We start from the raw sequence: 26012 nt of genomic DNA on the forward strand, positions 1-26012 counted from the left end.
TTAGGCAGTCATCCCAACCTCTACTCACTCCACTTTCTCATCACAATGACTGCTTTACAGCACAGTGAATAGATTAAAGGATTTGAGAAAGGACACATCGCTAGTGTGGTGCCAAGAACAGCTCAAATCTCCTCAGAACCAAGTAACCCTTTCAGCAGAAGATCTGCAAGTGAATCCAGGTGCATAGATGATGCAAATGGAATTCTGTTTGGAGCTTCCACACAAACTTCTCCCCAAATCACCTGTTCTATCATCCCATTATGAAAAAAAAAAAAAAACCTGAAAGCATTTTGCTTAACTCATCAACTAAAGTCCATCTGCATTCATCCTGCCCTTCACTAAACTGTATTGCATGCATAGTGAGATATTTATACCTCCAAGTCTGTAGATTATCTATAACCATGGATAATGGATACACTGCATCCCATTCCAATAAAACTGCCTAATTTTAGGCCACTTGTACAACAACTGCATTCATGACGAGAATTCACTTTCCTTTTCTAACATGCAATTATTTTACATTATGTGTTTTAAAGGAATACAGAGCCCCCATCAATTTCTCCTTCTTTTTTCCCATCAACTCTCCAGATGACACACACCTTTATAATAATGAAAGTTTAGTCACAAACATCCATTCACCTCACATGTCACTGATGTCACAGAAAATTCAACTCATGAAAATGCAAAACACATAGATACATGCACTAAAACACACACACACACACCACACAAAATATACTCTGTTTATGACAGATTATGCACAAATCCAAAATGGAATGGTGTAACAATGATATATACAGGAGTGTATAAAACTGTCATTCAAATAAATGAAATTTTCTTCTAAACTCAATATTCACTACAATATTCACTTTAGTAAGCACTTAATAACATATTGGTTTCAACACAACATGTGCTAATATGCTATGAGAGCACACATAACCAGAACACTGAATGCAGTGACATATTGTCCTGCAATGTGCGAGTCCAGTGAGTTAATCAGAAATAAAACACATTCCTGACACAATAGCTAACCTCAAGATTTGTGTACCAAGTTTTGAAGTATTTTAACAATCAATAGAAACAATGATCTGAACATTCATGAATATGTATATTCTTTAGAAACTATATTTCTAAAAGAAAACATATGTATATTGCTTCATTTGAGCCTGTGTTCATATTGAGGTGAAGTGAAGAGTGCTAAAAATGTAATGGAGGTAAAGAGTCAAAAACATTATCCAACGAAGTTGTGACTGAGGTTCATGGTACAAAACACTGAGAGACACAAGACTCCTGCACATGCTCAGTCCATTTCAATTTCTATGTCTAATCCAAACTCCGGCAAATGTGCAGACATTGATATTTTTCTGGGTGAGGTGGTGGAGGTGGTTAAGGTCCTCGCCTTGCACACCCGGGATTTCCATATAGGCTCCGGTTCTATCCCGGCAGCCCTGCTTCCCTTCTAGCTCAATGCCTGTGGCCCAGGAAAGCAGTTAAGGACAGCCTAAGCTTTGGGAACCTGCACCCACGTGGGAGAAACCGAAGAGACTCCTTGCTTAGGATAGTCATAGTATTGGCCGTTGCGCTCACTTGGTGAGTGAATCATTTGATGGAAGATCATTGTGTCTGTCTCTCTTCTCTGTATATCTGCCTTTCCAATAAAAAAAATAAATCCTTGAAAAAAAAACATCATGAAATGAGAGCATTTCATAAAACAATTCATAATCTTAAAACAAATATGAAACAGAAATGCAGATGTATGGAATAGTGAATTAATACTTAAACACCACACATGGATAAATTCTAATTGATGAAGAGCTTTAAAATAGAAATTTCCCATGACTCTGAGGAATATATAAACACACACACACACACACACACACACACACACACACACACACACACACACACACACACACACAGAGTGTCTAAATAAAAACAACAAACGCAGCTAAAATGAGGCTTATTGATGATTTTCACTTGACTGAGGACCAGGGAATAAATAAGAGTGCTCAAGGGATAGCATATTGAATTTTATGTATGTTGAAGCTAAGTTCATTCCAATTATACCATGGCCCATGTTGACTGACAATATAAACACTGTATGTGTAATTCTGTGCAGAGAGACACCTCTTTTCACACAGCATTTCAAAGGCCACAAGAAGAGAATGCCACAATGAAATTTTCCAAATGCTGGTACTGGTGGCTTACTGATTGGCACAGATTCTTTCTCAGCCAAGGAAAAATAAATAATAGCCCACAAATCTTACACATAAACACAGAAGGAATATATATATCACATGTAAATATATATACACAGACATATATGTTTGCATATTTGTACACATTTATATGTTAATATCTATGCAAAGAGTGTGAAAATAACCTCAACCAACAAACAAGTAAAAAAGAAATTGAACACTCTTGCTTTTGTGCTTTGGCTGGGGCATATATCTCAATCAGCATGACAAAGAGCAAGAGGTAACAATGTAGATTTATGGTTTGGCACAGTTAACTTTCTTTCCAATTTTTCCTGCAATTTTCAATGCCAGTCACAAGACTGATATATATATTTGCTCTACTATACTTTGAAATGACAAGCAAATCCAATAATTCCACAGCTCAAGGCTGACAGGATATCATTTCTCACACAGCAATTCAAATACCTCAAGAGGACACTCAAGGTCATCTAACAAAACAAGGAGAGAGTTGCTCCATTTCAGAAGAAGTCTCCTTTGTTTTAGCTTGGACTGAACCCAGTAATATTGAAGAAGATGGTAAGGAACAGTACCTGTGAAGGCCTAATTGGTGATGAGAGGTTGAACTCATCCCCAAAGCTCAAACACTATTTTCTGCAGATTCTGAAAACAGTGTAATTAATCAGGGTCCAGGGCCCGGCGCGGTGGCACAAGTGGTTAAGTCCTCGCCTTGCACGCCCGGGATCCCATATGGGCGCCAGTTCTAATCCCGGCAGCCCCGCTTCCCATCCAGCTCCCTGCCTGTGGCCCGGGAAAGCAGTTGAGGACGGCCCAAGGCTTTGGGACCCTGCACCCACGCAGGAGACCCGGAAGAGGCTCCTGGCTTCGGATCGGCATAGTATCGGCTGTTGCGGCTCACTTGGGGAGTGAATCATCGGACGGAAGATCTTCCTCTCTGTATCTCCTCTCTGTATATCCGCCTTTCCAATAAAAAAATAATAAAAAAAAAATTAATCAGGTTCCAAGCACTAGGATGGAGATCTAGAGAGAGATTCCTTGGGAATGTAGCCCCAGTTACAGGAAACATGACAGGGAGAAACTTGGACATCTCTAAATGGTAACCTGGGCATTTTAGAGAAGAATAGAAACTTCTTCAGAGGCTCCCCCATACAATGAGAATGAACTCATTCTCAGAAAATAACCTGCTTCACCACACTTAATGTAGAAAAAAGTATTTACCCCTCTAACACATTTTCTAAAATGCAGTTTCATTTGCCATTGCCTGACCAGCTTCAAATTGCATTGTAAATTAAACTTTGCTTTACATTTGCCTTTCATAGACAGCCATTGAAATCACAGGACACATCATTAATAATCAAGTTAGCTTTTTAGATACATTCAAGTGGAAAGGGAAATTCTCTAGGCTTTTCCACCTTGCAATGTCTGTTTTCTGATAGAGTGACACAATCAGAAACCTCTTAGCAGAGAATACACACAAGCCACACCTCCGGACACAAACCCCCATGCACCACACACACACACACACAAAGTGTCTAGCAATAGCACATATAAAGTGTTCATATTACACAAAATGTATATATACCATATGTAATATAAGAAACAAAAACACCATCACTCCTGACTGGATCAATGAGTAAAATCTCCAGGACATATGCCATGGTCTGCACTGGGGTGGATAATGTTGGCTTCATTGAGTGAAGAACAACTAGCTTCACTGAATAATGATGTTATATCAATGCTTAAATTAAGTCTCATGCATGAGTAAAAGCATATTAACTAGATGTGCTTTTCTTTTGAAAACCTTGACAATTAGATGATGTAGCATTTAAAATTACCCGTTTTCATTTTCTGTCTCACAATTTCAAGTGGCTCAAGACAGTGCTCCTGAGAATTCTGCAGCAATCCAAAGACATCTTATCAGAAAAGGGGATAATTTTCCCAACTTAACTGAAGCATCCTTTGTTTCTGACTGCTGGAACCCATCATTGTTGAAGAAGATGGTAAGGCACCTTGTAGATAAGACCTAAAACAGAAACAGATGATTGAATTCACCCAGCCTCTACACTATCCAGTTCAGTTTTCCCTCACAAGGTACTGCTTCAGGATACAGGCTCTAGGATAAGGACTCTGGGTAAGGATTCATTGGGAATGTGGCAGAATGGAGGGCATGGTTCATGAAAAGCAAGGCGGATGCAAGTCGGTAAACCTCCCAAACAAATTACAAGGGCAGGAATGGGATATATGGAAACCTCTAAAGAGCCACATTTACACACATGGAATAAGATCCTGCAAACCAAATTGTCTGATTCATCCCACCACACTGTGATTATCATTTTGCTTCTAACAAATCCTTGTAAATACAACTTCATTCACAATGTCCCTAAAAACCTTATGAGGAATTGCATATTGATGTTTTGACAATTGACTTTCATAGACACACATGGGCCTGATAGTTTTCAATTTGTTATGTTTGCTAAAAAAAAAAAAAAAAACAGCAAGAGAAGGAAATATGTCTATGTATTGCCAACAGGTTTTAGGAAGTGCTCAAGCAGCGAACATGCAAATATAGAAGCCCTTCTACTAAATCCACAATAACATAAACATGCAAACACATAGGCTGGCACCACAGAACACAGGCATATAAAATGAATATATATCATATGTATATATGTATGCCTAAACATAACCACATGCAAAAGTGAGAATTTTGAAAGACTTGAATTTTTATCATTTGGATTGAACATCTGCCTTAGCCTACATGGCAGTGGACCAATAGGAAACAATCAAGATTCATGGAAGGGCAAAGACATCATCAGTCCTGAAACATCCCAACACAAGTATGGTTACATGCAGAAAGATACTGACAGCACGTGCTATTCTTTTTTTTTTTTTAAGACTTGTTCATTTTTATTGGAAAAGCAGATATACACAGAGAAGGAGAGACAGAGAGGGAGATTTTCCCTTCCAATGTTTCACTCCCCAAATGACTTCAAGACACTAGAAATGAGCCTATCTGAAGCCAGGAGCCAGAAGCTCTTCTGGGTCTCCCATACGGTTGCAAGTACCCAAGGCTTTGGCCATCATCATCTGCTTTCCCAGAAAACAAGCAGGGACTGGATGAGAAGCAGGGCTGCTGGGGTTAGAACCAGTGCCCATAGAGGATCCTGGCCTGTGCAAGACGAGGGCCTTAACCACTACATGTTCACAATGGGCCCAGCACGTGCTAGTCTTTGAAAACTTGCACCACTCAGATGAAGCCGCATTTCAAGATTGTGTTGTTGTTGTTTTTTCCAAACAGCATTCCAGAAGCCTCAAGAAGATGCTTGCGAGATCTGTGTGGAGGTCCCAACTCATCTTACAAAAGAATCAGAGAGTTCTGTCACATCCGAAGATGCCTACTTTTTGCCAGCATGGGTTGAACCCATTATCATCAAAGGTGATGGTAACGGAGATGTTATGGCATGCCCTTTTGTAGAAAAGAATTGTAATTTTGTCACTGTCATCAGTCTCTAACTAATACACTTCATTCACAATGGAGTACTTCAGGGCACAGGAACTAAAATGAGGTCTGTTTGCTGAGAAATAATGGGAATATGGTCCCAAGAATAAATCACAGCTCCTCAGTTGTATATCAGATATGAGTGATTGGACATCTCCATGTGATGTTATCGTCAGGGATGAAATTTATGGAAACTGTCCAGAGCCCCATCCAATCAATGGGGACAAGTTCCTGTATACAAAATATCTTGAACCTCTCTTCTCAGGGTGGAAAATGATTTTCCTTTTCACTAAGCCACTTAAATGCATGCACCTTCTGCTATCATCTCATCCCACCCTCCACCACAGTAAATGCATGGTAACATAGAAGCAACCTCTGACCTGCCAGCTATTGAGCTCTTGGATGTTCTGCTGTCTATTAGCAGAAATTGTATTCACAAACAAATGGATGTGCTTTGGGAATTAATATTGATATGGAGTCACTTGAAACACAGGAGTCTGCAACTGTAACATGTTCAGCTCTTGAAAGCACTACACATGGTGAGGCATATCATGTTATCATCAAGATACTTTTTCTAGTTACTCTTTATCAGTACTCCTGACATATTCAACACTGTTTCCAGATCTGAATCTACAAGTGCATGGGCCATAAGTTTAAACATACATCACATGCACAAGTGCATGGGCATGCGTGCACACACACACACACACACACACACACACTGTACACACATAATGTAAGATATCATTGAGTAAAAAATAAATATGTAAAAATACATGCTGTGTAGAAAAAAAATGCTGCATGCCAGCATTCAGGACATAAAATGAAAAAGTTTTATGCACTGTGGTTGGAGTCTCTGACATGGAAAATTGCCAAAATTAGATTGGACTTGTATGTGACTAAAAATATTCTTGGAATGCTAAATTATTTAGATTTTTTTAGAGAGAAGTCTAGAAGAGTCAGAGCCTGATGAACAATGGTTTGATCATTTATTTTCAGAAATAGAGAAAATGCAGCTGATGCCACAGCTAAAGGTTGAAATGCTGTCATTTCTCACACAGCCATCCACAAGACTCAAAACGGCACTCCTGAGATGCGTGTGGCAATTGAAGGATGTCTGACGAAAGAAGGTGAGCAGTCCTGCAGCTCAGATGAAGTCACCTTTGTTTCTGAATGGGTTTAATGCGACAATATTGAAGACTATGGTAAGGAAGGGTGTATGTGAAAGCTGAAATGTCAAGAGTTTTAATAAAGCCATTTAGCCCCATCACTGTCATTTCACTTTCTCATTCCAATGCAGTTATTCAGGACACAGGCACTGTGATCAAGTCGTTGCACAGAGACTCATTGAGAATATGGCACCAAAGGCAGGTCACATCTACACAGAGCTAAGCCACATGTGAGTGGTGAGTGGGAGATCTCCACTTGAGCATACAGGCACAGAAGCCATGCAGTGCATGGACCCCTGTACAGTGATTCACCTCCTAATGAGAGCATGCTCCTGCTCAGAAAATCAGCTGCTTCAATCCACCTCACTGTGGAAGAAATCTCTTTTAGATTCTAAGTCTGTGGCATGTAGATTCATTCATGTTAGGTTTATACTGCAAAGGATTTGCAGATTTTGCCTTGTGACAATTGACATTCACAAACAGCTATGGCTTCAGGATCATGGCTCTGGCAACACTTTCAGCACTTCAAAGAACTGTGTGTTATATGACCTCAAGTATGCTCATCAGCTCATTCAATTCTTGCTTCCCTCTGTGTACTGACAAAATTAATAAATTTGTGAGCATAGCAAAATCAGAGAGGTAGACCATACACTGAACACATGAATCAGTCCTCACACAGTCCACACACACTCCAATGCATACACTCAAACACATATACACACATGCAACAATGAATACATGCAGAATGAATACATTATCTGTGGATGTGTAGACCTATGCATCTGCACAATTCCATATATATTCTTGTTACTATTGATCATTGGCCAAGTGAATGTTTCTAGAAATGCATGATTTAATGCTTTGGACAGGGTACATGCCTCAGTTTGTGTGATATTTCCATGAATGAAATAATCTAGATGGAAACAATGGCAAATACACTTCAGACAACAACAAGTTCAACAGTGCTCTTGTGATCAACAGCATATTCACTTGATGTGTTCTTGTTCTGAAAACAGAGACAACTCAGGCGATCCCACATCTGTACACTGCCAGGTAGCCATTTTGCACCCAGCATTCAAAAAGGCTCCAGAGGAGGCTTCTAAGGTGTGCGTGATGCTGTGAGTGTGTCTTAGGAACAAAAGAGAGCCTTTCTGCATCCCACTTAAATTCTGCTTTGTATCAATTTGCATTGAAAATATTCTTCCCACAGAGGATGGTAGGCCAGATGATGAGGGCAAAGCCTGAAATCCAAGAAGGCTTGCAATTAGGCACAAAGCTCACGATTTCCTCAAACCACACTAACACAAAACATGCTCCTCAACACAGTCACTAGGAGCAGGTCTCTGAGGATTGATTCATTGGAGATACATTCCCAGGAACAAGTCAAATCTTGTTGAGCTTACTTGAGCACCAAGTAAGATTTGAGAGCAGTGGGAGATACTCATGTGAGGACATGGGAGTGAGAATAACACAGATCTTTCCAGAGGCTTCCCCATGCATTGGGGGCAAGCTGCTTCTCACAAGTTCACATGCTCTATTAGGCCTCAATGTCGAAGGAATCTCTTCACCTTCTAATGAATCCTCACAATGCATTTCCATTCACCATGTCTTTGCCAGATCACTAAGTCTTTGAGCATGCACACTCATAGAAAGACATTGATACCACAAGTCAGGGCAACTGCGAACTCTTCAGGGCTTCTAAGCACTGTGTGTGATATAATATCACTTCCTTTTGCACATGCTATGTCTCATGTGTGTATGGCAGACCCTCTGGAGACTTTTTAAACCTTCCTCTACAGATGCAATACACAGAATCAAAACCATATCACATATATATGTATATATATATATATATATATATATATATACAAGGAATATATACAAGGAATATATATGTACATATATATATATACAAAATCTAAGAATAATACATGTATATATATATATATATATATATATATATATATATATATATACAAGGAATATATACAAGGAATATATATGTACATATATATACAAAACCTAAGAATAATACATACACACATACAAACTACACAAAATACCAATTACATATAACATAGAGATGCTCTTTATTCATATATATACATATAAACACACAAACACACATATATATAATGGTAAGGTTGGGTTAGGAACACATCTGTACATATGATCCTAACACTACCTTACCAGTTACCAAATGCATACATATGATCTTTCTTTAATAAAAATATTCATTCATTTTTATTGGAAGCCGATATACAGAGAGGAGAAGAGACAGAGATGAAAATCTTTCTACTGATGATTCACTCCCCAAGTGAGTGCAATGCAGGTACTGTGCTGATCAGATGACGGTAGCCAGGAAGTCTTCCAGGTCTCCCACACGGGTGCAGGTTCCCAAAGATTTGGGCCATCCTCAACTGCTTTCCCAGGCCACAAGCAGGGAGCAGGATGGGAAATATGGCCACTGGGATTAGAACCGGCCAACAGATGGGATCCTAGTGCGAATAAGCCAAGGTCCCTAGCTGCTAGGCCATGGCGCAGGGCCCATGTCCTTCTCTCTTTCAGAGAATGGACTTTCAAACTAGTGATGGGACCAGATGTTATCTCTGATATAAGTCAACCTTTTTGCCAAACAAGATAATTAAGTTGTGTGAGTTCACCCATATTCATTCTCTGTTGTGACACACTGTGAAAAGCAGGGAGGTGGATCCGGGATCTCAGAGGAATGTATGCTGAGGGGAGGAGTACTGGAAGGAAGGGGTGATCCAGGAGCTCAGAGGAACACTCACTGAGGGCAGGAGTACTGAGTGCAAGCAGGTGACCCTGGGTGCATGTTGTGCCTTCTTTTCCTCAGCCAAGCGCACCTCTGTCAGCCCAGGCTCACACTCCCTTTCCATCACAGAGCCCCACACGTCCCTGTATGGGGAGTCTTGTGTTTGTTCTTCTGTTTTAAACATTTAACAGCATCAGGGTCCATTTTACAGTAAGTTGGTATAATCACCTGAGGTAATTGATCACCAGAACCACTGCAATCTCAGCTGAGAGAGAGTCCTCAGGAGGCCGAGAAAGTGGTGGGCAATGGAGGTGGAGGGGGATATGGCAAGGGGCCAGTCTCAGGCCTCAGGCTGTGATCAAGATGGGAGTTGGGCCTTGGGACAGAAAGATCTATTCCCAAGTGATGGTGGACAGCATCCCAGCTGCGCAACAGGGTCTGCAAGAGCTGGGAGTCACCCATATGGGCACAAACAAAACACTGCCACGCCTTGTTATAAGTAAATATTAATAACTGGAGCAGCAGGAGAGACTGAAGAAAAGGCAAGATAGAATTGCTGTGTGCCAAGAAGCACAACAGGCCACAGGTGACAAATTCCTCCAGACCTTCTCGCCGCTTCGTGGGGACTGGACACCATGACAGCTTACCAAGATTTGGATCCTTTTGGAGACAAACACAGGGAGAAAGAGCTTCTATACACTCCCAGTGTCTACTCACAGACTATACTGGATTGTCCAAAGCAAGACTTCCCTGGGGCACCGCCTCCCATAGTTTAATATTGCAAAGAGGGCAGGTCTAAGCAAAGCAGTTGTGCACAAGTCCAGGGTTTCTGTAGCTGACATCAATTCATATACTGCAAGAGGAATTGGGACGAATGGGACTAATTGACATGGGCAGCAATGTGGCCCGTTGGAAACGGCCCATTACCCACTCACAACATGATTCCTGTAGAATGTCTTTTGCCAAGTACATGTATGCTGTTCCATTGCACAAGAATTTAAATCTTGACTTTTTTTGCACTCACTGATCCTCACATAAAAGTCAACACAACCTTTCCAAAGACAATGCTTTCTGCTAGCCCTGTTTCAAGCAAGTTAGGAAAAGGGTTTGCACATTGTTACCATTACATAGAGGCAATGTTATTAGGAAGCATTTGTAACCTACCACAATCATTTACACAGTTAGATTGAATGAAGCCTTTATCCTGTTCATCAGGAAGAAAGCAAGGCTTATGCCCTTTTTGGGATTAATTTCCTTGACTTATGTCTTGTTATTCATATATGTATATAATATTAATACTTAATATTATTAATAATATTAATAGCAATAATTGTGCATATACATTAGCATGTGCCACATGCCCCAGTTTCCCAGCTGCTCTGTTTCAGTGGCATGTTGGGAGCCAACTGGGTCAAAGGTGAGATGTGTTGCTGAGGTAGAAGACAGTATATAGTGATGTGAAAATGGTCCTGTATGAGATGTGGTGGAGGAAGATAGCAGTTAGCCTGGACATTTCTCAAGAATTCAGAGGAACAACAGTCTTCAATCATCCAGTGGAACCAATTAATAGCAATCAAGTTGCTTAGAGGAACTGGAGACAGAACTCATTCCAGGTTTTAAGATGTGCTGTGAGTGCTGACATTTGAGCCCAGACATTCTTGTGGAAGCTCCAGAAAGTGAACAGCTATTCCTTGAGAATACTCAAGTTAGGTCTGTGATTTAAGAAGAGACCTTTAAACTTTTATCCCAGCAGTCCATGATGGACAGATAGTTTTCTCCTAGCAATGGATTCACTCATCAGGAACAGAATAACCATCAAGCGCTGGGGTTTCCTAGAAAACTTTGGCAAATAGTGGAAAGCTCAGAATTCAAATCGATTTGGTGGAATAAAGGAGGAACCTCCAACATGAAAGATGTAAAATAATTTCACACAGACGTGTTAGCAATGAAAAGTCATTTCAGAATCTTTGAAATGTGCAACGTGAAGGGCTTTGTTCAACAGCTTAAACTTTTTGGATTCAGGAAGATGCAGTCAACTTTTCAGAGATTGGCTTCCGTTTTCCACTTTATGCTGGGATGTTGTGATGTCTTAGGGACAAGCAAGGTGATTAAGATTTTCATTCTGTTGATTACAAGTGAATATATACTGTGTACTTATAGTGCTAAATTCTTGTAAAGGATCCAGAGTAGGAAGCCTGAAGTATGCTTTCAAATTTAACATGGGATATTTAGTATTTTGTTGTTGCTGTTGTTGTGGGAGACATTATTCTTAATAAGTTCAATAGCACTGTGCATTTTGTATGTACACTGCAAGAACACGGTCATGTTGGTGTGCTGTGTGCTGGAATCTCCTTTTTTTTTCTCTTTTGGCATTCTATCAATCTTGAACCAAACTGTACTTCAATGAACTATTCATAGGAAACTCATACCAATAATCTTAATCTCTCTCTTTCTCCTTCCATCAATGTGTGTGTGTATTTGTGCATAGCTGCTGAAAGGAAATTTTTGGCATGATAATAAAAGACTTTATGAACACAAGATGAAATACCAATATTACACTCAGAACATTCAATACATGGTTTATAAAGTGCTGATACAAATTGTTAGGCAAAATTCTCCAGTTACCAAATATCTTAGCTCCTTCACTGGGCATTTCTGTTTTACAGAGAATGAAACACCTGTACTTATGCATATATTCAGCCACAAATTATTAACCATGATTCCACATCAGTAGGAAAGCCAAATGTAGCTGTCATGTGTCTATGCAGTCGCTAGTTAGTACCGTTTGTCTTTGTCACATGTTCACTTCCCTCCTGGCTAGAAATATTGCTGATGCATGTTTAATTTTGTTGCAGGTGCATTTCCGCCATCATCCACATTTTAAACAAGGCTGTCCTCAGTTTTTATGGCATATTCTAAGAAGAGTGGGCATTAAAAGAAATGCCAGACCCTGGAATCCTCACTTCAAACACTGCCCAAGGAGTCACATCAAGCAGGGGAAGTTTTAGCAAAGAGTAATGGAATTGCAAGTGTTGTTCCTCAGAACAACATCAATTCTCAAAACTATGCATGCTTTGATGAATCACCTTGCAGATGGAGTCCATCTGTAGCTGATTCTGGCTCCTAAAACTGACGCAATAAGAGGAGCCTCATCAGCTCTGTCATCATCCTTTGCCCTACCATCAAACATCAAAAACACACAGATACTTGAGATTTCTCCTCAGTTGACATCAAGTCAGTTGGTCTCATATGGTCAACATCCTCATTCTAGAGCCTCTGTCATGAGTGTTGTTTCAACCACACAATTCTTATTTGCAGAACTACACAAGGATGCCACCCTGCACTCATTCTTACCCATTATGCTGCAGCCATCTGGGTTTCCCTTCACATACCTGGAATTCTGGTCCCATCCACAATCATCTCATCCCCCATTTCTTGTAGGCAATCCACACATCCCCAGGAGAATGATGAAACAGCCATCTTTTCCTTGCCTCTTACTCATTTCAAAAATAACCCCACTAATACTACAAAATGACTATGAAAACTGCTATTACAATTTTGCATTTCCTCTTTGGAATTATTTCATAAAATTAAGCCAGTGGGTGAATGCTGCAAAGAATATGCTTTCATAATGTTGCAAATAAGAACATCAATACTTATGTTTCATGGCTTATGTTTCATTCTCAGCATGCTTTTGGGATGCAGCAAAATGGGTTATTGCCAGGGAACAGGCTGAAATTCATGCTGAGTGCTCAAGAAGCATAAGTGACAAAGTAACCACTTCCATACTTCTTACAGATGTAGCACTACTTGCAGAAATCAGATGAGTACCTCCTTTGTCAAAGTAAGAAGGTGGGCAATGGTTGTTAAGCATTGCGGTTAGGTATCAGCAAAAGCTGTGAGGGGGCAGGGACTGAGTTCATCATGATCCTTGGCTCAGGCAAGCTGCCCCTCCTGCCCTGCCTTTTTCTATGTTATGGCTGCCCTATCTGACTAATTTATAGATTCTGCGGAGACTGGGTTGGACAGGAGCATCCCAGTGTGAATGTTGTACTAGTTTTTTCAGCCTCGAGATAATTTTGGGAAAGTGAAATGAATTGATTTGATACTCCAGCTCATTAATTTCTACTGCTGTAGTAACTGGAGAAGATACAAGTGCAAAAGAAGCTCATCCTTTTCAATTTTCCTTCACAAATACTGCAAGGGAAGAGTCAGAGCATGCTTTATTCTGTGGAGAGATCCTGGATTCAGGCACTCATTACTGTCCAGTCAATTCAGATGGTGCAGCCGTATCACAGGTCTAATGATGCAGTCACCCTCATCCATGCACAGCATTCTTAAATTCAGCTCAAGTCCAGGTCACTGAGAGGAATCAATGTGTCTCAGAAAACAATGTGTGGGGAAGGCATAGTAGCACCAAGATAGCCTTGACTATCAGTTTCTCAGAAGAGACACATTGTTACATTTCCTTGTGTGCTGTATCTTGAAGTACATATTGGAGTGAGCCCTGTTCAGCATCTTAGGAGCACAGACACGTGTGGTAAGCATTGGCAGAAAGTGGCATGAAATCTATAACTTTTTGGTGATAATATCTGGTACAATGCAGTTTTTATGAGATATATCAATGCCCAACAATTTTTCCACTTCTGGTTGCCCCATTTTACTGTCCAAATGTTTTCCTCTAATGTCTAGGCAAGGTGGAGAACTCTGATAGCAGATATAACCTTACTTTCTGCTCTAAGGGTATCATGGCGTCATAGTTTACTAGCACATTGAGAAGGTTGATTGAATTGTTCCTTTGCTTGTCTACGTTTTATTGAGCAGTGGCTATGCATACAGCAATGTACTTTATATCCTGGGACTATGCAAAGTTTAAGCATCCCTGTGTGAAATTTAGAGATCACACCTGGTTCTCCTGAACTCACTTTCTGATATATTGTTCAGTCGGAGAATGTGATGTCTTCTGGAGGATTTTGCACTTGTGTTCATATGGAATATAGGTGTATGTTTGCTGTAATGTTGGCCTTCTTTCCAGTTTTGATATTAAGGTGATAATGGAAGGAATTTTGAAGGATTATCTTAGTGACTGCTGATTTGTTGGTCTTATGTAGGAAACTCGCACCCCAATGCACCCTGCCATACCCTTTCTTGGCAACTGCTTTCAACCCCAAGATTCCAAGATGCACGACATGTTCTGACATGGGTCTGTCTCCAATAGTTGGACCTTGCTGAGCAGAGTGCCTACTTCAAACAAGGGACAAATCCAATGCTCTGTCAAAACATTCTCATGGGTCCCTCTTCTACCTAGACGAATGTGGTCTCCATAATGGCTCAAGGACTCCCAGTTGTGGCACAGGGCTATAGACATTCTCTGCCAACGTGACTCTAAAGAGAAGGACAATGAAACCACAACCCAGGAGAAATGCTCTCCTAGTAACCATGCTGCAAAAGCCATGGACATCATGACGTTTTCAGCATATTGGCACACTCCCACTAGGTAAACACCATGCCCATACTATCACAGGCAGTTGGACTCCATGAAGGCTGGACATCCTCCCTTGTAGAGCCTGTGGAGGATGTGTGTAGGGGGGAGGGGAAGGATGGGGCAGGGTCTGAGGGGCATTGGGGGAATACCACAGAAAGCAGAACTTAAGCTACCTTCTAGCTTTTTGCACAGCGCTAAACTGGCCTGTCTGTTGCCATGGCTTTTTCAGAATGCTGAGGCCTTAGCATTCGGAGCCACTTATGACCAAAGGGCTGCTGAATGGATGGCTGGTACAGCCACAGAGCCCTGTGAGGTCAAAGAGTGACAGGCAATCGTGAAGCTCCTTATACCTGAGACAGCCTCACAGGCTTAGATGAGTGAAGCAAGAGCGTGGGTTGGTCACAATCCATCAAAGTTGCCTGACTGTCACCTGCCATTTGGTACAATTCATTCACGACCATGCCTGCCAGCTTGCTATCATCAGGAGCTCCACAATGGGGGTCTCCCATCCCACAGAATAAATCACCCGACACTGCAGGACGTCTCAGACGAACTTTATCCAAACCATTATGTGCATTAATTCCATTTCGCAGAACCTCCTTCTCCCCCCGCAAAGACCCCAGCTTATATAACAATCCTATCCAATCAGCTTAAAAATCACCCAGGCATGCCCATCAAAGCAAAGGGCCAATCACAGGGCAGGGCATTGTCAGTGCTCCCAACGGCTCAACTTTCTTGTTTTATTATGAAAGGGACCATGCCTGTTTTAGATGTTCTGTGTTCGGGCTCCCCTTACCTGTCATGGGCTAAACACATGGCTAGGAACGTGGCACATGTCTTAGGTTGGTGAAGCCGTATCAGCTACTTAACCATCTCTAGCTACTGGTCCAGCATGCCTATCCTGACTTCTGGAGATTCTCTGTTGTGAAGGGCAAGAACAGCTTGCACTAGCAGCCGCTCTTGCTGCTGCTTATGCTGTGCTCAAAGATGAAGTGTCCACAGACCCCAAAGGATGATATTCAATAAGATAAGGCTCAGGCCTACTATACCAGCTGATTGGCATGCCAAGGGGAAAGACCCTTTAGTATCCAATTTGTCCAATGCTCTACCGTGGCAAACTCTACTTTGGTGCTATTTATGGCTATAATTTGGGATCTTCGTTCCTAAGTCAAATTATAAGAACCTGAAGGTTACTTTCTTTCACCTGAATGGGCATGGGAATAAGCTGTGGAATGCGTACCAGCACCTCAGTGCTTTAGCCATTTCAACTCTGGTTCAGAGCTCACTTAACTACAGAGCAGTTCAAAAGGGTAACATTAGCACTCATGGAAACAATAAACATAATTGGAGCTTTTACACATACATAAATAGCTTTAGATGTGGATAAGTGCAGATCGCCTTTGCTATGAAGGACCCTCCAAGAATTGCACCCTATGGTGTCTATCTGGGCATAAACAGGCTTTGTGCAATCTATCTGGTTTTCCTGACCCACTCGAGCACCTTCCCCAAGGAGTAATACAGGATTGCCTGCTTGGGCATTACAATAAGTGGTGTCTAGTGCTAAGTTGCTGCAGGCTGACCGCCAGACCAAATACTGTCCAGGGGACAGGGTGGCTTTATCTATATTTTTCCAATCATCAGGGGTCAATGCCAAGCCTGCTATCTGTCCCAGCACTGTGAGGGTGAAGAGGTCATGAATACTATAGGAATCAACAGCAGTCTTCAAATCTTTAATTAACTTGAAATCAAGTGAGACCCAGGAGCGAACTGGGGGATTTTGTGTTCTATCCTCTGTAACTGGAAACACTTGGCCTGCCTCTGCAAAATTGCGCTATGAACTTGCACCCTGAGGTGAGGGAAGGGCACCATTTCGCTTCTGGCATGCCAGGGCAGCACAGTTGATGTGAGTGGGAGGTCTCCTGCAGGCGGAGCTTGCTACCAGATAAACCTTTTTGATTACATTATGGCGGTCTCTAATTTCTGCACGAGTTCATCAATATCCTCGCTAGAGGTCCCCACCTGACTGCCTGAGTCAGAGTATTCTTCACTGCTATCTCCTCCCTTTAAGGAAGCTTCTTCCTGCATTGAAGACGTTAAATTGCCCATATTTATAACACATTTGCTCTTCGCTAACCCACAAACTTGACTCCTCACTAAATCACAAACTTGACTGTTCGCTAAACCATGAACTTGACTGGTCACTAAACCACGAACTCGATGTGCACGTCCCCACCTATTGCGGCTTCCTGAGCAAAAGACTCAGTTGTAAACTAATTCCCACTGTAAGAAACTCTCTGAACGATCTGTTCAGCTGCTTATCTTCTTGGTGCTCACCAGCTGACATGTATCCGAGTTACAGCACCAATTATTGGGCTCTCCCTTCCTGCGGAAGAAATCACCCAACACTGGAAAGCATCTCAGAGGTGTTTTATTCAGACCTGCCGTGAAATCTGTTATGTCCATTAATTCCGTTTGGCAGAAGCCGACACCCCTCTTCCCCAAGGCCCTGGCAGATATATATCAATCCTATCCATTCAGCTTAAAGATTACTAAGGCACGCCAATCAAGGCAAAGGGCCAATCACAGGGCAGAATATTGTGAGTGCCCCCAACACTCTAAACAACCTAGGGGAGCAGGCTTACAAAGTAATGGGTGTTAAACTGATAAAATAGCCAACCACCCCACACACACCGCCCCATCACCTGCCATGCACTTCTTTGGCACCTGCTTACTACTCCAGAAATCCAAGATGCACCACAGCTTATGACATGGACATGTTCCCCATTCTTAGAACTCACTGAGCAGAGTGTCCACTTCATAAAAGGGACCAATTTAACTGTGTGTCAAACCATTCTCTTCGGTCCCTGTTCAACCTAGATGAATGTGGTCTGCAGAGTGGCTCAAGGACTGTCCATTTTGCAGAGGGTTATGGCCATCCTCTGCCTATGTGACTCTAAAGAGAATGACAATGAAACCATAACCAGGGGAAACAATGTTTAAGTAACAGTGTTGCAAAAGCTTGGGGCTTCACACCGTTTTCAGCATATTGGCACATTCCCACTTGGTAGACACCCAAGCCTCATACAATGCTAGCCAGGTGACTTCCACGGTGGCTGTAGATCCTCTGTGGTAGAGTCTGTGGGCATGTGTGTCTGTGTGAGGGAGGGGGAGGTTTGGCAGGGGTTGGGGCAGAGAGGCGTTCTACTGAAGACCACAGAAAGCAGAGCTTGAGACACCGGCTTGATTTCTGCACCAGGCCAAAAGTGTCCATTATGTCACCATGGCTTTTCTACACTGCTGAAGCCACAACATGCTGGGCCACTTATGACAAGGCAGCTGCTGATTGGCAGTTGGTTACAGCCACAGAGCCCTGTTTCATCATGGAGAGGCAAACAAATATGATGCTGCCTGTATCTGGACAGCCAAATAGACTTACATAAGTGAATCAAGAGTGAGAGCTGAGGTCATGGTCCACCAACTTGCAGCTACAATGGCTCTCTCCACACATACGAACACCGACATCAACAGCCATGCCCTTCTTTGGCAGCTGCTTTCGATCCCAAAAATCTGAGATGCACTACAGCTTCAGACATGGACCTGTCCCCAATAGTTAGAACTCGCTGATCAGGGTGCACACTTCATATAAGAAACTACCCCAATGAGGTGTCAAAACAATCACGTGGGTCTCTCCCTGTTCTACCTAGACAACTGTGGTCTCCACAGAGGATCAAGGACTCTGTTGTGGCACAGGGCTATGGCCATTCTCTATCTATGGAACTCTAAGCGAGAAAGACAATAAACCACAACCTGTGTGCAGTGATTTCCTAGTAACAGTGTTGCAAAACCCAGGTCTACATGACATTGCCAGCATATTGGCACATTCTCAATTGGTAGACACCCATGCCACATATACTCACAGACAGCTGGCTTTCACAGTGGCTGGACTTGCTCCCTGGTAGGTACTGTTGAGATGTGTGTGTTGTGGGAGGTGAAGGCTTGGCAAGAACGGGGTTGGAGGGGTGTTGTGCGGAAGACCACAGAAAGCAGAGCTTGAGACACCTGCACACTTTTCACATTAGCCTAAAAGGGGCCTGTCTGTAGCCATGGCTTTTCCAGAATGCTAAGGCTGTAGCATTCCAGGCCGCCTATGACCAGGTGGCTGCTGATTGGATGGCTGATACGAACGCAGAGTCCTGTTGGGTCATGGATAGGGAGCCAAATTTGATGCTGCCTGTACCTGGAAAGCCACATGGGCATAGGTGAGTGAAGCAAGAATGAGGGTTGAGGTCACGATCCACCAAACTTGCTATAATGTCACCTGCCTATTGGTCAAATTCATCCAACCCCATGCCTGCGAGCTTCCTGTCATCTGGAACGAACACCACCTGTGAGAACTGGCTTACAATCATATGGCTATCACACTGTTACAATGATCTACACCCCCCCACACATACACACACAGACCATGTACCAACTGCCACACACTTTTTGGCAACTGCTTGCTACCGCTGAAACTATGATGCACCGTAGCTTCTGGCAGGGATCTGTCCCCCACACTTGGACCTCACTGAGCAGGGTGCACACTTTAAACAAGTGCTGGAAAGGGACTGAATAGTGATTTAATTTAAACAAGTGACCTTCCCAACGCGGTTTCAAACCATCCCTCTGGGCCCTTCCCTTTTCTATCTATATGAATGTGGTCTTTATAATGGCTCAAGGACTGTCAGTTGTGGCACAGGACTATGGCCATCCTCTGCCTACATGACTCTAAAGAGAATGACAATGAAACCACAACACATGTGAAACATTTTCATAGTAACAGTGTTGCAAAAGCCCTGGTCTTCACTCTGTTTTCAGCGTATTAGCACACTTCCACTCAGTAGACCCCATACCCCATACATTCATGAACAGCTGGAGTCAACAGTTCTGACATCCTACCTCATAGAACCTGTGAAGATATGTGTGTGTGTGTGGGAAATGGATGCTGGAAAGGGGCTGAATGGCGATTTGAAGGAGACCACAGGAAGCAGGACTTGACCTGCCTGCAGGTTTTCAGCACCAGGCCAAAAATGGCCTTTTTGTTACCATGGTTTTTCCAGAATAAAGAAGCCATAGCATTCTGGGAGGCTTATGACCAGGCAGCTGCTGATTGAATGGCTGCTCTGACCACAGTGCCCTGTGAGGTCACAGAGGGGCCAACAATTTCGATGTTTTCTATATTGGTATAGCTACATGAGAATACGTGAAGGCTGAGGTCATTGTCCACCAAAGTTGCTGTGCTATCTCGTGACTGTTGGTCCAACTCCTCTACCTCCATGCCTGAGAGCTTCCTGTCATCTGGAGCTCCACACCACATGTGACAGCTGGCTTACTATACTATATTTGCCAAATTGCTTCAATGGCCCACCACACAGACATGCACACACAACACCCTGCCATGCACTTCTTTGGCAGTTGCTTGCTACAACAGGAATCCAAGATGCACTACAGTTTCTGACATAGATCTGTCCCCTATAGTTCGACCTCGCTGAGCAGGGCACCAACTTCATAAAATGGATCACCCGAACACTGTCTCATACCATTCCAGTGGATCCCTGTTCCATATAGCTGAATGAGGTCTTCAGAGTGGCTCATGTACTGTTCATTGTGGCACAGGGCTATGGCCATCCTCTACCTATGTGACTCTAAAGAGAATGACAATGAAACCACAACACAGGTGAAATGTTTTCCCAATAAATTTGCTGCAAAAGTCTTGGGCTTCACTCCATTTTCAGCATATTGGCATTGTCCCACTGGTTAGATACCCAAGAACCATAGAGTCACGGACAGCTGGAGTTCGTTGAGGTAAGACATCCTCCCTGTAGTGCCCGCGGAATGTATGTGTGTGTTGGGGAGAGAGGGGGGAGGAAGGGCCAGGGCCAGGTCTGTGGATAAGAGTAGTTTGCGGAAAGACAGCAGAAAGCAGATCTTGAGCCTCCTGCTAGCTTTCTTCACCAGGCCAAAAGTGGCCTGTCTGTCACCATGGCTTTTCCAGAATGCTGAGGCCATAGCATTCCTAGCTGCTTATGATCAGGTGGCTGCAGAGTGGATGGCTGGAAAGGCTATAGAACCCTGTAGGTCATAGAGAGGAAGCCAATTGGGATGCTTCCAGGACTGGAATTCCACATGGACCTTGGCGAGTGAAGCAAGAGTGAAGGCTGAGGTCACAGTTGACAAAAGTTTCTGTGCTGTCACCTGCCAGTTGGCCCAAATCATCCACCCCTATGCCTGTGAGCTTCCTGTCATCTAGAGCTCCACACCACTTGTGGCAGTTGGTTATATTCCTATGACTGTCACACTGCTACAATGCTCCACCCTACACACACACCAGTTACCCCCTGCCACGCATTTTTTGGTAACTGCTTGCTACCCCAGAAATCCAAGATGGAAGACAGCTTCGACTTGGATCGGTACCCCATAGTTGGACCTCATTGGGCAGGGCATCCACTTCACACAAGGGACCATTTCTACAGGGTGTCAAACTATTATTGTGGGTCCCTGTGCTATCTAGACAAATGTGGTCTCTGTAGTGGCTCAAGAATTGTTTGTGGTGGCACAAACCTATGGTCATCCTCTGCATACGTGGCTCTAAAGAGAATCCAAAAGAAATCACAACCCGGAAGAAACCCATTTTTAGTATCAGTGTTGCAAAAGTACTGGGTTTGTCATTTTCAGCATATAAGCACACTTCCACTCAGAAGTGCCTTAAGCTTTCATTTACACATGGGCATCTGGATTCCAAGGAGGCTGAACATACTCCGTCATAGGGCCTGTGGCAATGTTTGTGAGTCTGTGTGAGAAAGGGATGATGAGCGGGGCAGGAGCGGCATTTTGTGGGAAGACCACAGAAAACAGAATTTGAGCCACCTGCCCACTTTTTGCATTAGTCCAAAAAGAGTCTGTTGTAGCCATTGCTTTTCCAGAATGCTGAGAACGTAGCATTCCAGGCATTTTATGAACAGGCAGCTCCTGATTGGATGGCTGGTAGAACACAGAGTCCTGTGAGGTCACGGAGGGACAGCCAATCGAGATGCTTTCTATATTTTTACAGCTGCATGGGCTTAGGTGAGTGAAGCAAGATTGAGGGCTGAGGTAGGGCCCAACAAACTTGTGCTGTCACCTGCCTGTTGGTCCAACTCCTCCAGCCCATGCCTGAGAACTTCCTGTCATCTGGAGCTCCACACCACCTGTGGCAGTTGGCTTATAATCCTAAAGATGCAAAACTACTAGAACGGCGCAGCCATTCCTCCCAAACACACCCACACCCCATTGGCAATTGCCTGCTACCCCATGAATCCCAGATTCACCACAGCTTCTCTCCTTCCTTGCTGAACTCGCTGTGCAGCTTTCTCACTTCAGCTTTTTTTTTTTTATTGTTGCTTACACTGTATTATGTAGTACAGTTTTATAGGCGCTGGGGATTCCCCCCACCCCTCCCCATATCCCTCCCCCCATGGTGGATTCCTCCACCATGCTGCATAACCATAGTTCAAGTTCAGTTGAGATTCATTGCTTGCAAACACATGCCTAGCATAAAGTTCAGCATCTTATTGTCCAGATAAGTTCAGTGGCCTCCTGGGGAGACCTTCTATGGTCTGAAGATAGGTCTAACAGAGTAAAGATCCGGTCGGTTAAAAGCCCCAACAAGGCCTCAGTATCAATATACAACATTATGGAATTAATTGACATAGTATTGGGTAAACAATATGTTAAAAATAATGCAAGTTCCATTCTTCGAAACATCTGGGTTGAGACAGCATCAATGACACGTTCAAAAAATAACAAACAACCAAACAATAAATTACAGGTTAAATCAAGGCAAACATGTGGTATCTAATCTTTTGGGATTCGCTCATTTCCCTTAGCATTATAGTTTCCAGTTGTGCCCATTTAGCCACAAAGAACTGCATTTTGTTTTTTTTAATAGCTGAGTAGTATTCCATGGAGTAGATGAACCAAAGCTTTCTTATCCAATCTTCTATTGATGGGCATTTCGGTTGCTTCCATGTTTTTGCAATTACTGATTGTGCTGCAATGAACATAGGGATGCATGTTGGTTTGTCGTAAATCAGGTGTTTTGGATATATTCCTAGGAGTGCTATTGCTGGGTCATATGGCATGCAGATTCCGAGTTGTTTGAGTGTTCTCCAGACTGATTTCCATAAAGGCTGTACCAATTTGCAGCTCCACCAGCAGTGGAGTAGGGTTCCCTTTTCCCCGCATCCTCGCCAGCAAGCATCGTTGGTGTTCTTGTTTATGTGGGCCAATCTTACTGGTGTTAGGTGGTACCTCATCGATGTTTTAATTTGGATTTCCCTTATTGCTAGGGAGCTGGAACATTTTTTCATATGTTTGTTTGCCATTTGGACTTGTTCCTTTGTGAAATGTTTGCCCATTTCCCTTGCCCATTTCTTGAGTGGCTTGTTTGTCAGCTTTTGACATGCATTTGTTCCCCTTGGTTCAACCGCGCTAATCACGACACCCATTTCATAATGCATTGGACAGCCCCAACGCGGTGTCAAACCTTTCTCATTGGTCTCTGTTCTACCTAGCAGAATCTGGTCTTCAGAGTGGTTCAAGGATTGTTCATTGTGGCACAGAACTATAGCCATTTTCTGCCTACATGACTCTAAAGAGCATGACAATGAAACCAGTTTCATAGTACCAATGTTGAAAAGCTCTGGACTTCACTCATTTTCCAGCATATTAGCACACTCCAACTCATTGGACCCCGAAGCCCCATACACTAACGGGCAGCTGGCTTTCACAGAGCCTGGGCATCCTCCCTGTTAGGGCTTATGGGGATGTGTATTTGTTGGGAGGATGGGAGTTGAGTGGAAGACAACAGAAAGCACAGCTTGAGCCACCTGTCCACTTTCTGCACCATGCCAAAAGTGGCCTGCCTGTCGTCATGGCTTTTCCAGAATGATGAGGCCTTAGTATTCTCCTCTGCTTATGTCCAGGCTGCTCTTGTTTGAACAGCTGGTACAGCCACAGAGCCCCGTGAGTTCATATAGAAGCAGCCAAGTTTAATGGTCCCTACATTGTTACAGTCACATAGGATTAGGTGAGTGAAGCAAGATTGAGGGCTGAGGTCAGGGTCCAGTAAATTTGCTGTGCTGCTACTTGCCTATTGGTTCAACTCATCTACCCCCATGCCTGAGAGCATCCTGTCATCTGGAGCTACACATCACATGTGGCAGTTGGCTTTTAATCCTATAGAAGCGAAACTACTAGAACGGCACAACCATCCCTTCCAAACACACACACACCATTGGCAAATGCTTGCTACACCATGATTCCCAGATTCACTACAGCTTCTCTCCCTCCTTGTTGAACTCGCTGCACAGTGTGCCTACTTCAAATATGGGATAGTCCCAATGCTGTGTCAAACCATTTTTGTTGATCCCTCCCTGTGCTACCCAGATGAATTTTCTCTCAGTAGTGTCTAAAGGACTCTTCATTGTGGGATAGGGCTATGGCCATCCTCTACATGAATCTAAGAGAATGACAATGAAACCACAACCTGGGAGAAATGCTTTCCTAGTAACAGTGTTTCAAAAGCTCTGGGCTTCCCGAAATTTTCACATTATTGGCACACTTCCACTCGGAAGACACCCAAGCCCCATGCACTCATGGACAGCTGGCTTCCACGTAGGCTGCACTCCTCCCTGCTAGGACCTGTGGGGTTGTGTGTATGTTGTTGGGGCTAAGAAGCAGAGGGGTGTTGGCATAAGACCACAGAAAGCAGAGCTTGAGCCACCTGCCTGGTTTCTGCACCGGGTCAAAAGACCCTGTCTGTTCCAATGGATGTTCTAGAATGTTAAGGCTGTAGCATTCAGGCTAACTATGACCAGGCTGCTGCTGAGTGGATGGCTGATACGGACACAGAACCCTGTGAGGTCACAGAGCGGTAGCCAGTCTTGATCCTTCCTCTACCAGCACAGCATAATGGGCTTAGTTGATGCAAGAGTGAAGGCTGAGGTCATGGCCCACAAAAGTTGCTGTGCTCTCACCTTCCTATTGGTACAACTCATCCACCCCCATGCCTACCAGCCTCCTGTCATCTGGAGCTCCACACCCCCTTGAGAGCTGGCATAAAATCCTATGGGCGTCCAACTCCTACAACCTCCCTGTGGAAGGTTTGTGTGTGTCAGAGATTTGAAGGGATGTTGGTGGGAAGGTCACAGAAAGCCGAGCCTGAGCCACCTTCCCCCCTTTCTGCACCAAGCAATAAGGGCTTGTCTGTCGCTATGACTTTTCTTTGTATTATTATTATTATTATTATTATTATTATTATTAATAACCTTGTATTATGTGATACAGTCTTATAGGTACTGGAATTCACCCCCCCCTTCCATAACTCTTCCCCTATAGTGGATTCCTCCACCTTGTTGCATAACCACAGTTCAAGTTCTTTTGAGATTTCTTCATTGCAAGCATAGAGTCCAGCATCTTATTGTCCGATAAGTTCAACAACTTCTTGGGGATACCTTCTCTAGTCTGAAAGTAGAGTCAACAGAGTAAAATCCTGATCGATCATAACTTCAGCAACAATATACAATGTTATGAAATTAATTGACATAGGATTGAGTAAACAGTATTTTGAAAACAATGCCAGTTCTTAATCACAACCTGTGACCACTCCACTGACATTTCAACAATTGAGGTGCAAAACAGGTGTAGGAGGGGTGTGTAAAGAAATCTTCAATACATTGTTGAGGAGTACTTACTCTTTCTGTCCTACCTAGTAAGGTATGTGTGAGTCCAATATGACGAAGCTTTCCTTGTAATTCTCTATCTATTCTAATGTGTGTGTGTCCGTGTG

Source organism: Ochotona curzoniae, unplaced genomic scaffold, assembly GCF_017591425.1.
Source record: "Ochotona curzoniae isolate NIBS_2020 unplaced genomic scaffold, NIBS_Ocur_1.0 contig_1820, whole genome shotgun sequence".
NCBI classification, from domain to species: domain Eukaryota; kingdom Metazoa; phylum Chordata; class Mammalia; order Lagomorpha; family Ochotonidae; genus Ochotona; species Ochotona curzoniae.